This window comes from Zea mays, chromosome 5, assembly GCF_902167145.1.
Source record: "Zea mays cultivar B73 chromosome 5, Zm-B73-REFERENCE-NAM-5.0, whole genome shotgun sequence".
Classification (NCBI taxonomy): Eukaryota; Viridiplantae; Streptophyta; class Magnoliopsida; order Poales; family Poaceae; genus Zea; species Zea mays.
In genome coordinates this window covers 37,029,334-37,040,653 of record NC_050100.1, presented here as the reverse complement: position 1 = coordinate 37,040,653, position 11,320 = coordinate 37,029,334, and the positions used below count along the sequence as shown (strand labels likewise).

The following is an 11,320-nucleotide window of genomic DNA, read 5'->3' as shown; positions in this document are numbered from 1 at the left end:
CTTCGGTTGTTCGAGTGTCCGATTCTTGCAAGCTGGAAACCGACACTGCCACCGAAAACCGATTTGCACACAAACAATAACCGACACCAAACCAATCAACCGAAAAAACCGAAATTTCAGTTCGGTTCGGATCAGTTCGCTTCGGTGTTCGGTTTACGGTTTAAAAGGGCCCAGCCCTAGGCCCATCCTTGTCTGCAGCCACACCAAAATGTTGTCCCAGTGACCCAACGTAGTTTAGGAATTGCAACCTTGGTTGTCCACATGAGTAAGGACAACAGCTACACAAGGTCCCAGTGCAGTCATCATTTTTGCTGCCACATTATTCGTTAATAATGAGGTAATGTGGAGCATCTTGTTAATCATGGCATATAGTGGCCCGCAACCTGTGGAGAGTGCTATCTGAATATCCGGGGAAAGAAAAGAGAACTGTTTAGACTGATATTTTAATGCTTCTTCACTGTTTAGTTTATTCCAGAATAGTACCGACACTTAGGACACAGATTTAAGGGAATTTACTTAAAGAGAACTGTTTATACTGATAATTTAACGGTTCTTCACTGTTTAGTTTATTCCAGAATAGTACCGGCACTTAGGACACAGATTTAAGGGAATTTACTTAACTGGCACTCACCTCACCTGCATTGATACTGTCTTGTTTGATGACTCATAGTTTATTTATATGACAAATGAAACCTGATGGGAAAAACTAAACCTTTGGTGTTGTAGAAAGTAGAAATTGGTTAGACATACAGCTTGGAGGGGGTAGAGGAGGGTTGATGTGAGAAGAATAGGAGATCAGCAATTTCACAACTTGGTAGGCTTCTTTATATTAATTATGTATGAACTGGGTTTTTTAATCATTTGGAGGTAGTCTGTTCTTTGGAGCCAAACATCAGCCTTATGCTAAACCCCTCCAGATTGCAATCACCCAATTGCATCCAAATTTGCAGAAGATTAAACTCGAACAAGTTTTGTATGTCATCCAAACACTAGCAGTAACGGACATAAGAATCTTTCAGGAAGTTTCTTTTATGAATATTGTTAAAAAAAGCAGGAGCCATCTACCTTTATTTCCTTCTTTTCTCCATGTCCAAATTGTGATACTGCTGGAATAATAAATTTGATTAGAAATGACTTCGAAACTTATCTTTTCTTCTCAATATGATCAATAGAACTAAACTTGTACTTCTGAATACATTTAGTACTTAAACATTTTATTTCATGTGTTATAATTACTGAGATAAAACATATCGTGTCTTCATGTCAGGCTCATATGGTGAAAATGCTAGGAGAAAGCCACACACACCATCCGCTATTGTTATTGGTGGTGGGTTTGCAGGTCTTGCTGCTGCTGATGCGCTCAGAAATGCATCCTTCCAGGTATTTTTCAGTGTTACTTGTTGTCATGTTTGCGTGTTGGTGATGCAATCATATTTATTTGACAAAAATGAAAAGATCCTTTTGTGACGCATTTCAATTGCTCTGATGCATTTCAGGTTATTCTTCTAATGCATTTCACACTGACTACTCTTTTGGGTTTCCAGTCGATTTGGGAGCATCTTGATGAGTTCCATTCTTTTGAACTTTCACCATGTGCCCAAAAGTTCATCTTGAAGGAATGCATTGAGTGTTTTTTTTCATCATTTCTATTGAGAAGGCTTCTTGGCGTCTGTGAAGAAAATCCCTTGGCACCAATAATTGGAAGGCTTGGACTTCCACTGTACCGCAAAAGTGGAGATGATTCTGTATCGCAAAAGGATCTGGTGAGGACATCTGTTTCATGAATTCCAACTACTTACAGAATATTACACTTATATAATTACTAGTTAGATGCCCGTGCGTTGCAACGAGCCAACAGTATACAAAGTATTCAACAAAATATTAGTGTTCTTAAGGTTGTTTGTCTTTATGTTCAATGGTATATCAAGAGGAGAAGCATGAAAGAGAGAGTGAAATAGGGACAGATTATAGAGAAGATCAAATTACATGAGATATTCTTATATGAAGAGCAAATCTTAACAAGCTATCTCTAGGTAAATCTTAACATCATATCATCACCACCAACAGTTGTTTCAGTTTCAATCAGCACATGCACGAGCACTAACAATTTGATCACCTTCAGATATGAGACGACATATGCACACAACCACTCATCAATTATTTATAGTAACTATCATCTTTCTTTGACACGCTTTATGGTATTATATAATATAGTACAGTGTGGCAGCCTACTTATACATTCTCATATCAGCATCCTTGTCTCCCCAATACTTGAGAAGTACAGGTCAAACTCGACAACGCATCTGCCCTGCAAAGAAGATCAGGATAGTCCTCTGTGCAACTGTCTTCCTCCAATATCTCTTAGAGGTCTTCTTGGTGATCTAAGAAATGTTTCCGGAAGGGAAATATCTTTTCCACGGATAAAAATTCAAACAGAGAGATCTGCATTGCAGAGAGCTTTAATAGTGTCCTTCCGCAATTCATCGTGCAATTCAATTCATCATGCAATTTTGTTGTGTAAGTCCCCTGAAAGAAGATATAATGTCAAGTACATAAATTATTTTTCAAATTAAATCTATGTTTCTCCTCGATAGTTGATCAAACATTTTCTAAAAAAGATGATAAAAACCAGTAAAAAGGTATTGATTAAAAATCCATAATTTACATGATGGTCATTCAAGGAAGAAATATACCAGTCATGGCAAGCAACAAAGAAATGATTAACTCCTTTTGTCCAAATCCAATATGGGTACTTGGCCGAGATAATGTCAATGTAGTTTTTAACGTAGACAGTGGCTCAACTGTATTTGAGCCAGAAACATAAAGGTTATGCTCCAGTTGACGAGAGCTATATGGAAGATAGAATAAATGTGCTCTATTTGGATCTCTCACAACAAAATTCTGGTTTGTCTCCATCAATTTCATAAATGATCCCTCAGACACATAGAACCTTTCAACTCTGGGGAATGGAAAATAGGTTTGTTCTCCATCATGATATATGAAAACCTTAAGAAGTCTCTCCATCAGTTCATAACTGCTGGAAGCATGACTCAAACAAATTTAATAAACCAACCACTAAAATGAAACAACCAATTCACAATCGAGTCCAGCACATTACAACGGTGTGATAAGTTAGAAAACACAATGTGTCATACTAGGAACATAAGTTATCATTGCAGCTTCCTTTTAATTAAGGACTGCTCACATGCTACTAATCATCCAATATACAGTTGGTTGGCATTATTGTACATCAAAAAAGGCAATGCCATAAGTAAAGAAGTTATTCCAATAAGTGATCATGATGTCGGCCAAAATTAGTTCTGTTTTTCGAAGAAGTTATTCAATAGGTGATCAAAATTAGTTCTCTATCTTTAATGATTAAGAAATAAATAACAGAGAATAAAAATATTTAGACCTCAAATTAAAGTAGGTAGAGTGAATTATCAAGTCCAACAATGATAGTTTCAAATTAGTGAACTTACCATCACACAATTCGAGTACCAAGAATCCAAGATTTATTCAAAAAATTCAGTTAACATGTTAGAGATGTGCCCTGCATTATATAACCCCTGGAGTGCCGCACTCTGCGCAAGGAGCCTACCATCTATTGTGAAGTTGAGCAGGTCATTTTTGCTAGTCCCACAATGCAGATTCTTTCAAGTCATCAAACTCTACAAAATCAAATGAGCACAAACCATCAATGTGGTACCAAGCATAAGCACAACATGCAACAAGCAAATAGGAATCCAAAAAAGAACAAATAAAAGAGAAAATCAAAGGATCTGGGCGTTTGGCAATACAGAGCAGGGTGATCACCAAAAGAGGTGTTTGCTTGTACTGAACTTAGTGCGCTCCTACCTTAATGAATGGGCAGCGCTCCTGCCTTAATGAATGTGAAGTGCTCCTGCATGCCTTATAACACAAATAGAAGGAATGAAAATGAAAGCGAAGAATCATCAAGTGGTCCTGCTCATAGTAATGACGAATGAGGTTAATTTGTCAACAATCGCATCAACTCATAAATGTGAAGCTTTAAAATAATTATTAGATTATGATTTGAGTAAAGCAAAACATGTGAATTATGCATGTTCTTTGCAGCAGAAAAAGGGTTCTATCCCAATCGACAAAACAAACTAAATTGATGTGATTCAAAATAATACAGTGTGATCTATTTTCCAAAGGTTGCCCTAAAAGAGCATCAGATAATCAATAATAATTAAATATATGATGTGGCCAAGTTGGACTCCAACAAAGTTCAGTTCCATGGGTGCCCATAGAGCTTATACCAAGTGAAGAAAACAATATTGCACAAAACATGAGGTCAACTTCAGTTATTTATCAGGCATGTCCCAAGTGGCAGTTGATATTTTCACTATAAGTGTAATGCATAAAAAGTAACAGATTTCAGACAAGGTATTTATGAACGATCAAATTCAGGAACTATAAAAATATATAAAATTCAGAATGTGAACAAATGAGTGGAGGGTCGTGCTAATAGTATGTGCTACATTGCAGGTACAGAGAATAATCTACTAACAAGTAAATAAAACCTACACAAAGGATAGACAATATAGAATGAAATACGTTGGGCATTGCGAGCCTTGTTCTGGAGCCGGCAAACCTGAACATTAGTTGCGCCATGGTGAGAATTCGACAACGGTCCAGCCTAGCATCCAGATTCCGGAAGTTATACAGGCGACAACAGTCCAACTGTTACTTATCTAAATGCTAGTCCCGATTGAATAGAAGTATTCTGCACATTGTTCATTGATGATGTGAAGTTATAGGCATAGGATCCAAAAGCATGGAACCCATTTAGTACAAATAAATGGAAGACAAATAAACCACCCACAAACCATACACAGAAAACAATAGATAATCAAAATAATTGATGCTGGTGTCTTCAACATGGCCTTCCAAATTGGCAATTGCTCGGCTGCTCTAATCTTCCAAATTGAATTATTCTAGCAGGTTTATGGAACCCAATAGAAGGATAATACATACATGCAGAGCAATGTCGTCGAGGATACAATAATATAGAAGAACTGATAATTAAGCTACAGACAGATTGATGGTCAGGTGAATTAAATAAGAGATTGTAGAGTCCTCTATAATAATGGGTCAAAAAGACAGTCATCGATTTTGAATGGAAGTGCCCCCCAATAGTATTGCTTTCTAAATTTAGGATAAACATAGAGAGAGAACTTGGTATACTCTATTGAACTGCACTACAAACTCGATGTTTTTAGCCAAGGGAAAGAACGGAGGAATTAATAAGGTCTACATGATGAAAAACAAATAAAATTCACTTTATACCTTTCTGAAATTCAATGAAACTGAAACCACAATGTTTACTGATTGTGTTAAATGCCTTATCACATTCACATATTATAGAAAGAGAGATAAGTAGCATACCCACGCAAACCAGGATGTCTAATGGGTTCATCTACAGGATCAAAATTCAATATGCGTTTTTCTGCCTCTCCATTTAGCCATTTGATCTACTCCTCGGTTTCTGCAACGATGAACTGTTATTAGTGCATGCTTAATGCTGATCAATGGATCAATGGAAATGGTAAGAGTGACCCGGGAGATCTATAGGAAGGTTTTTGCCTAGCAAACAATTTACCTTCCAGTATCCTTCATAGCGAACCGAGCCCGTTTGCAATCCAGTGCTGGCCTTCTTCCCTGTTGCTCTTTGCTACCATTTGTAGAGGGGTTGTCTTTCACTCCATCATCATGGTAGAGAACCTGAATGTCCCTGTGCTCCTTCAGCAGATTGTAGCATGCCCACTACTTGGCTCTGCACCTGTGGTAGCTTGTGGAGGAAAGTATTTTGTTCTTCGCTTCCTTGATGGTCTGAATATAGGCTTTCAGAGCCTCCCTCGGATAGGAAAATATCATATGAAGAATATTTGACGTTTTAGAGAAGTGAAGGTATAGAATTAAATGGTCATGTTGCAGACTCTACTGAACCCAACAAATGAATTGCAAGGCTTCACAACAACAGCCCCATGGACACTGAAAGGCATAGGTAAATGGACTGTAAATTTTAAGGAGAGCAGGCTAGTTGTCATCTAAAAAGTTCATACATAACATACTGTAGTTCAAATTTCCCGGAAAAATGTTAAATCTAAACGAATCAAATCTGACAGGCATAAGGCCCTCACCACGTACTCACAAAAGCCATAAACAAACTATTTTTTTAAAAGAGATTCAGGAACCATTTGAAATGGGATTTTTTTGGGAAACCAAAAACGAAGGCGCTTGAGGGGATTAAATCAACTAAAGATTAAGAAGTCTCCTCACATGTTCTATCACCAATATCCTTCAAGAAATTCGTCCCAAATTGCAGCCAAAATATAAGAATTAAAATCCACCAAATAAGTCATAAAATCACATTAAAAGAAAAATCGGAGTACAAGAGGGAGACAAATCCTGCATAAACCTGCTAGAAAATCGGATGGTCCTTGAGGTCGAAGGTGAGGGTTAGTGTGACAGTGGGGGACCCCACGCGTGGCGTAGAGGGACGGAGCCTTGAGGAGGTTCCGAGTTGATCGTCTTTCCCGGTGTTCGTGGATGCAGTGGGGCGGCGTCGTTTTTGATGGCCGTGGGGCCACATATTGAAGGAGAGCGTTGTGGATAGTTGGAGAGCACCATGGCAAAAATAAAATCCAAATAACTCCAATTTCAGCACCAATAGACACATTATATTTTTAAAAAAACAGTGCCGTTTTCATGTTTTTCTGATTTAAAATAAATTAGTTATCATTTAAAAAATAAACCAACTTTTACTATTTTCAGAAAATACAAAAGCCCTTTGAAACTGACCACATTTGTCCAGTATTGATAGTTCAGTGGTCAAGGATTTATAGTTTTTGAGTTGCATGGCCAAAAACAAACTCGGGCAATAATTGGATGGCCAAAAATAGACTTCTACCTAAATAAAAATAAGAAAATCACCAATAGCAGATTTATTGTGGTACCTGTGGTATTCCCACTGTATTGTGACATGCCTCAATTTGCTGAGTAACAAGAGGACGTGAAGGGCAGGTAAATATTATTTTTCCTGAATTTCCATTGTAAATAAAAACAAAGTTTGAGCAAGCAATTTCCACAAAGTTCATAAAATACAGCATCAGAGAAGAAAACAGTTACAATGCAATGTGAAACATTACCTTCGGGAAACTATCGAAAGTAGTTGTACATCACTACTGCAGCAATAAAAGTTTTGCCAAGTCCAGTTGGCAAAGCTATTAACGTATTGGTAAACATAGCCTTTTCAACCATATACTTCTGGTACTCTCGGACTTCTACATTAGCTGCAACACGTAAAAAAATAGCCAAAATAAATTACTAAGGCAAGATATGCTGCTTGGATTGCATATAACAACATAGTTATCTAGTGCAGTGTATTTAAGAAGCAAACATGGTTCTATAAGAACTGAACAATAACCATTATCTAGAAAAAACAGAAACTTTGACAGGAATTTTCCATTGTCTATTTTCCAAATCGCTTAATGTCATCTAGTCATTTGCATCTGAGGAATGAAACTTTGTGCATCCATGTTGAAATCTGGGGGTTTCCCTATGGTGTTTAGGCAGCTACTGCTAAAAAATCAAGAATTTCCTTCAACAGATAAAAGAAACTGGAAAAAATTGAAGTGTTGCGCATTAACAATTCACAATCAAGATATCATTTAGTAGAATGCATATATCCATCTCATGCCACTATACTAAAATAGTGCAATTTAACAGTTGTTAGCAGATGCAATGGACGGAGCAATAGAATCAACCATGTGAGCAACAAACATGTAATCCAGTTGTACTAAAGAATACGACAACCACAATGCACTCAATACTTAATCTGCAACTAAAAGTGGAAACCCTGACAGTGGTTCGGGAACTCATGTGAAGGCCTAGTAAAACCTGCATTCTAAAGACATGAATAATCAAGCTAAGATATTCCAAAATCCAAATAACCAAGCTAAGAAGTTGCAACAATAACATCCTCAAAAATGACATTTGTTTGATACAACAAAAACATATTGCGAAGGGTGGACAAGCTCCTAGTCCATCTCTATCTGCTTCAACTAAAAGAGGTGCATTCTTCTATGGGTGCAGTGCTACTCCAGCAAACTAAACCACTTATCCTTATGTTATAGTTTTTTGCTTGATTTCCTGATGCAATCGTCTACCTAATATGGCTGCTCAAGTGCTTAACAAACAAAGTTTAGAGTCAGTTTCCGCATTCCCAAGCATCTTGTACACTTCAGTACCAGCAAGAGCTACTAGAATGTATCCTCAAGCAAGATGGCTGCCATTATTAACTAATAAAGTGCCAGCATTCACTAAAGATGTCTATTTTCCAAGATGACTCCACCCATAAGCTGAATCCCAGCATGAAAACTAGAACAATGAACAGTTATTGGCAAAATGTTGTAGAAACTCAAACCCCCTCACTTGGATAGATCCATGTCTTGATAGCCTCGTGGTCCAGGGAGACAACGCAGAGACCATACTCAATCTCCATACTGGGCCGACGAGAGCATCCCTTGCCATGGAGATAGTTGGAGAGCACCATGGTTCGTCGCCTCATGTGGGAACGGAGAGTGGGAACACGAACCGGGAGAGACCTTGCCCATGTGGAGGTAGGCGGTGGCGCGATTGGTGAGGAAGGCGATGTCACTGGGGTCAAGGAGCGCGCCGAGGGTCTTGCAGCAGATGTGGCGCAGAGGGAGCGGGCGAGCGCGATAGCACCGGGGGAGAGAGGGCCCTCCGTGCCACCGACGTGAGACCCGTTCTCCAGAGCCGGGACCAGGAGGCCGGCGAGGTGGACAGGGCCGACCATGTCGTGGAGGCTGGTGGCGGCGTGGGCAAGCCTGAGCTTGGCAGCGGCCGCCTGCGCTGCCACGTTGCCCTCCGCGTTGGTGACAAGGAGGCGCGGCTCCAAGTCGGAGAGGTAGAACTCGAACTCCTCCTGCGTGTAGCCGGGTTGAGTGGCGCCGCCACGCCGCGCGCGTGGGATCTCGGGGCGCGGGGGTTTCGCGGCGGCTGCGGGGCGCGGGGGTTTCGTGGCGGCTGGGCGTGCGGTGCGAGAGGCAGTTGCGCGTGCGGGTAGGGAGCGGGGGCAGTCTACACTTCCCCCTTAATAGTTAGTATAGATTCCACTATTGACTAATGAAGTTATTTTTAGAAACAATGGTCAAGGACCCCACTCTGGCTCTGTAGTATATACCAGAATCTCACCACACAAGATCGATAACCCTTTCAGATCATACTGTACCAAGCTGCTACTTCACTTTAGTAGAACAATTGATCACGCACAAGAAGTTCAGATCAGAAAATGCAGACTGTCACTACTCCCGTCAGGTTCTCGGATGGTTCCCGTCAAGGGCTGACCATGGAGAAGAGCACGGTGGTGGTCAGTGTCCCTGTTGTTGTCATGGCCGAGACTGCTGAGATCGACTACAGCTCGAGCTTCTCGTAAGTGTGCCCTAATCCCTAGCCTTGATCAGCGATCGATCTGTGTAAAGCTAGCTAATTCTAATGGTTAGAGTTCAGATCAGTGACACACACATGTGCGTTGGTGATGCTGCAGGGTGTTCACAATGGAGGCTTATGACTTACTCGGTGGTGACGCGTGCAGCGTGTAGATGTACTCGGAGGCCAAGCTCGCCTCAGTGGCAACAACAGTGAGTAGGAGGGTGGAGAAGGTGGAGAGGGACTACCTGTCGCATGACAAGCCAAGAACGTAAGCATCAACCATCATAGGATAAATCCAGTTTCATCACCATCCATTCCTACACTGATTCATTGAGCTAACTGTAACCATAGTGAATCCACTGAACCGCAGGGTGTTATTGGGCGAGGCATGCAACGACCTTGATGGCGAGTTCTGTGATGCGTCGTACCAGGCCGGCATCTCTAGGGAGCTGGTGCACACCTGGAGCCTGATCCTAATTACCATCCATGTTTTTCCAGAACCGAGTTGGTCTCACAGTCAGATAGATGTTCACACAATGTACCTATGTGTATCATTCTAGCAGATGACCAAGCAAGACCAAGGGTGTATGTAATGTATATAGGCATGTCTTGGGTTGGCTCAGCTGCCAAGGTATGTAGTAGAAACTAAGATGAAATGGTACTGGTGTTATTCACCGTTTTACGATATCAGAAGATGGAACATAGAGCTGTGGAAGTACTATGCTACGACCCGATCTATTCCCTGCACTTGCAAGCCAATGGATGAAAGGAGTGTGTGCTGCTTAAGCTGACCTGATACTAGCCACCATCCAGCTGCACAAATGGTATGGCAGGCTTGACCTACCATTATCGAGAAATCTCTACTATTATGATAATCAGTTTCAATTGTCGTGCATTTCAACAGTTGTGCGTCGTCTCATTCAGTATTAATATGTAGTCTTTAGTAGTTTCTAACTCATACTAAACGGTCACCTGGTATCCTGAATTCTGGTTGTTAACTTAGAAGCTCATGTAAGTTTGATCCTGAGATAGTTTGCCATCTTAGCCCTTTTGTTGCTGCTCAAGTTTACATCTTTTGTTCTTTGTGATGGCTTCGCAAATAGACTCATGTGTTCTTGTAGCCTGCCAGGTTGTGAGAGACCTCGATGGGAACTTTGTGTTCATCCTTTATAACACCCTGTCGAAGTCCACCTTTGTCACTGTTGTAAGTTCACCTTACCTTTGTTGGTTGTGGCTTGAGCCTTAAGTTGCAATGCCATGTTTAAATGTAGGACATTGATGGTAGCATCCCTTTCTTCTGGGGTGTTGACTCCGAAAACCATCTTGTGTTCTCTAACGATGCTGGAATCCTCAAGACAAGCTGTGACAACTTGTACGTGTCATTTCCAAAAGGTAACTACTAAAACATAACACAATTTTCTTATACATCACCGTAGCAACGCACGAGCATATAACTAGTAGTCTTTGATTACAAGTCTCGCCTTTTACCTTTCAATTCAATAGTACCATCAGGCCTAAGCTTTTTCTTGACACTCATTTACTTCCAATGGGCTTACACCCGTAAGGACACTCAACGACCTCCCAAGTTCCATTAGACATAATAGAATTTGTCTCACTACTTATTGATTCCTTCCAAAAGTCAGCATCAGGAGAGGAATATTGTAGCACCCTGAATTTTAGGGTATAAAAATATTTTTGATCTATACTCAAAATTCAGGTGTTACTCTCTCTTTTCTTTATTTTTTTCCTTTTCTAAATTAATAAAAAGTTATTTTGTTATATGTTGGCATGAGCCTAGTGAAGGGAGCCCTAGTGGTGATTTAGTTGTTGCATC

General features: G+C 40.2%; 1 pseudogene; it reads left to right on the top strand.

Moving 5' to 3' along the window:
* The first annotated feature begins 9,368 nt into the window (after window positions 1–9,368).
* Window positions 9,369–10,252, top strand: LOC103628138 (light-regulated protein, chloroplastic-like; annotated as a pseudogene).
* Window positions 10,253–11,320: the final 1,068 nt, after the last annotated feature.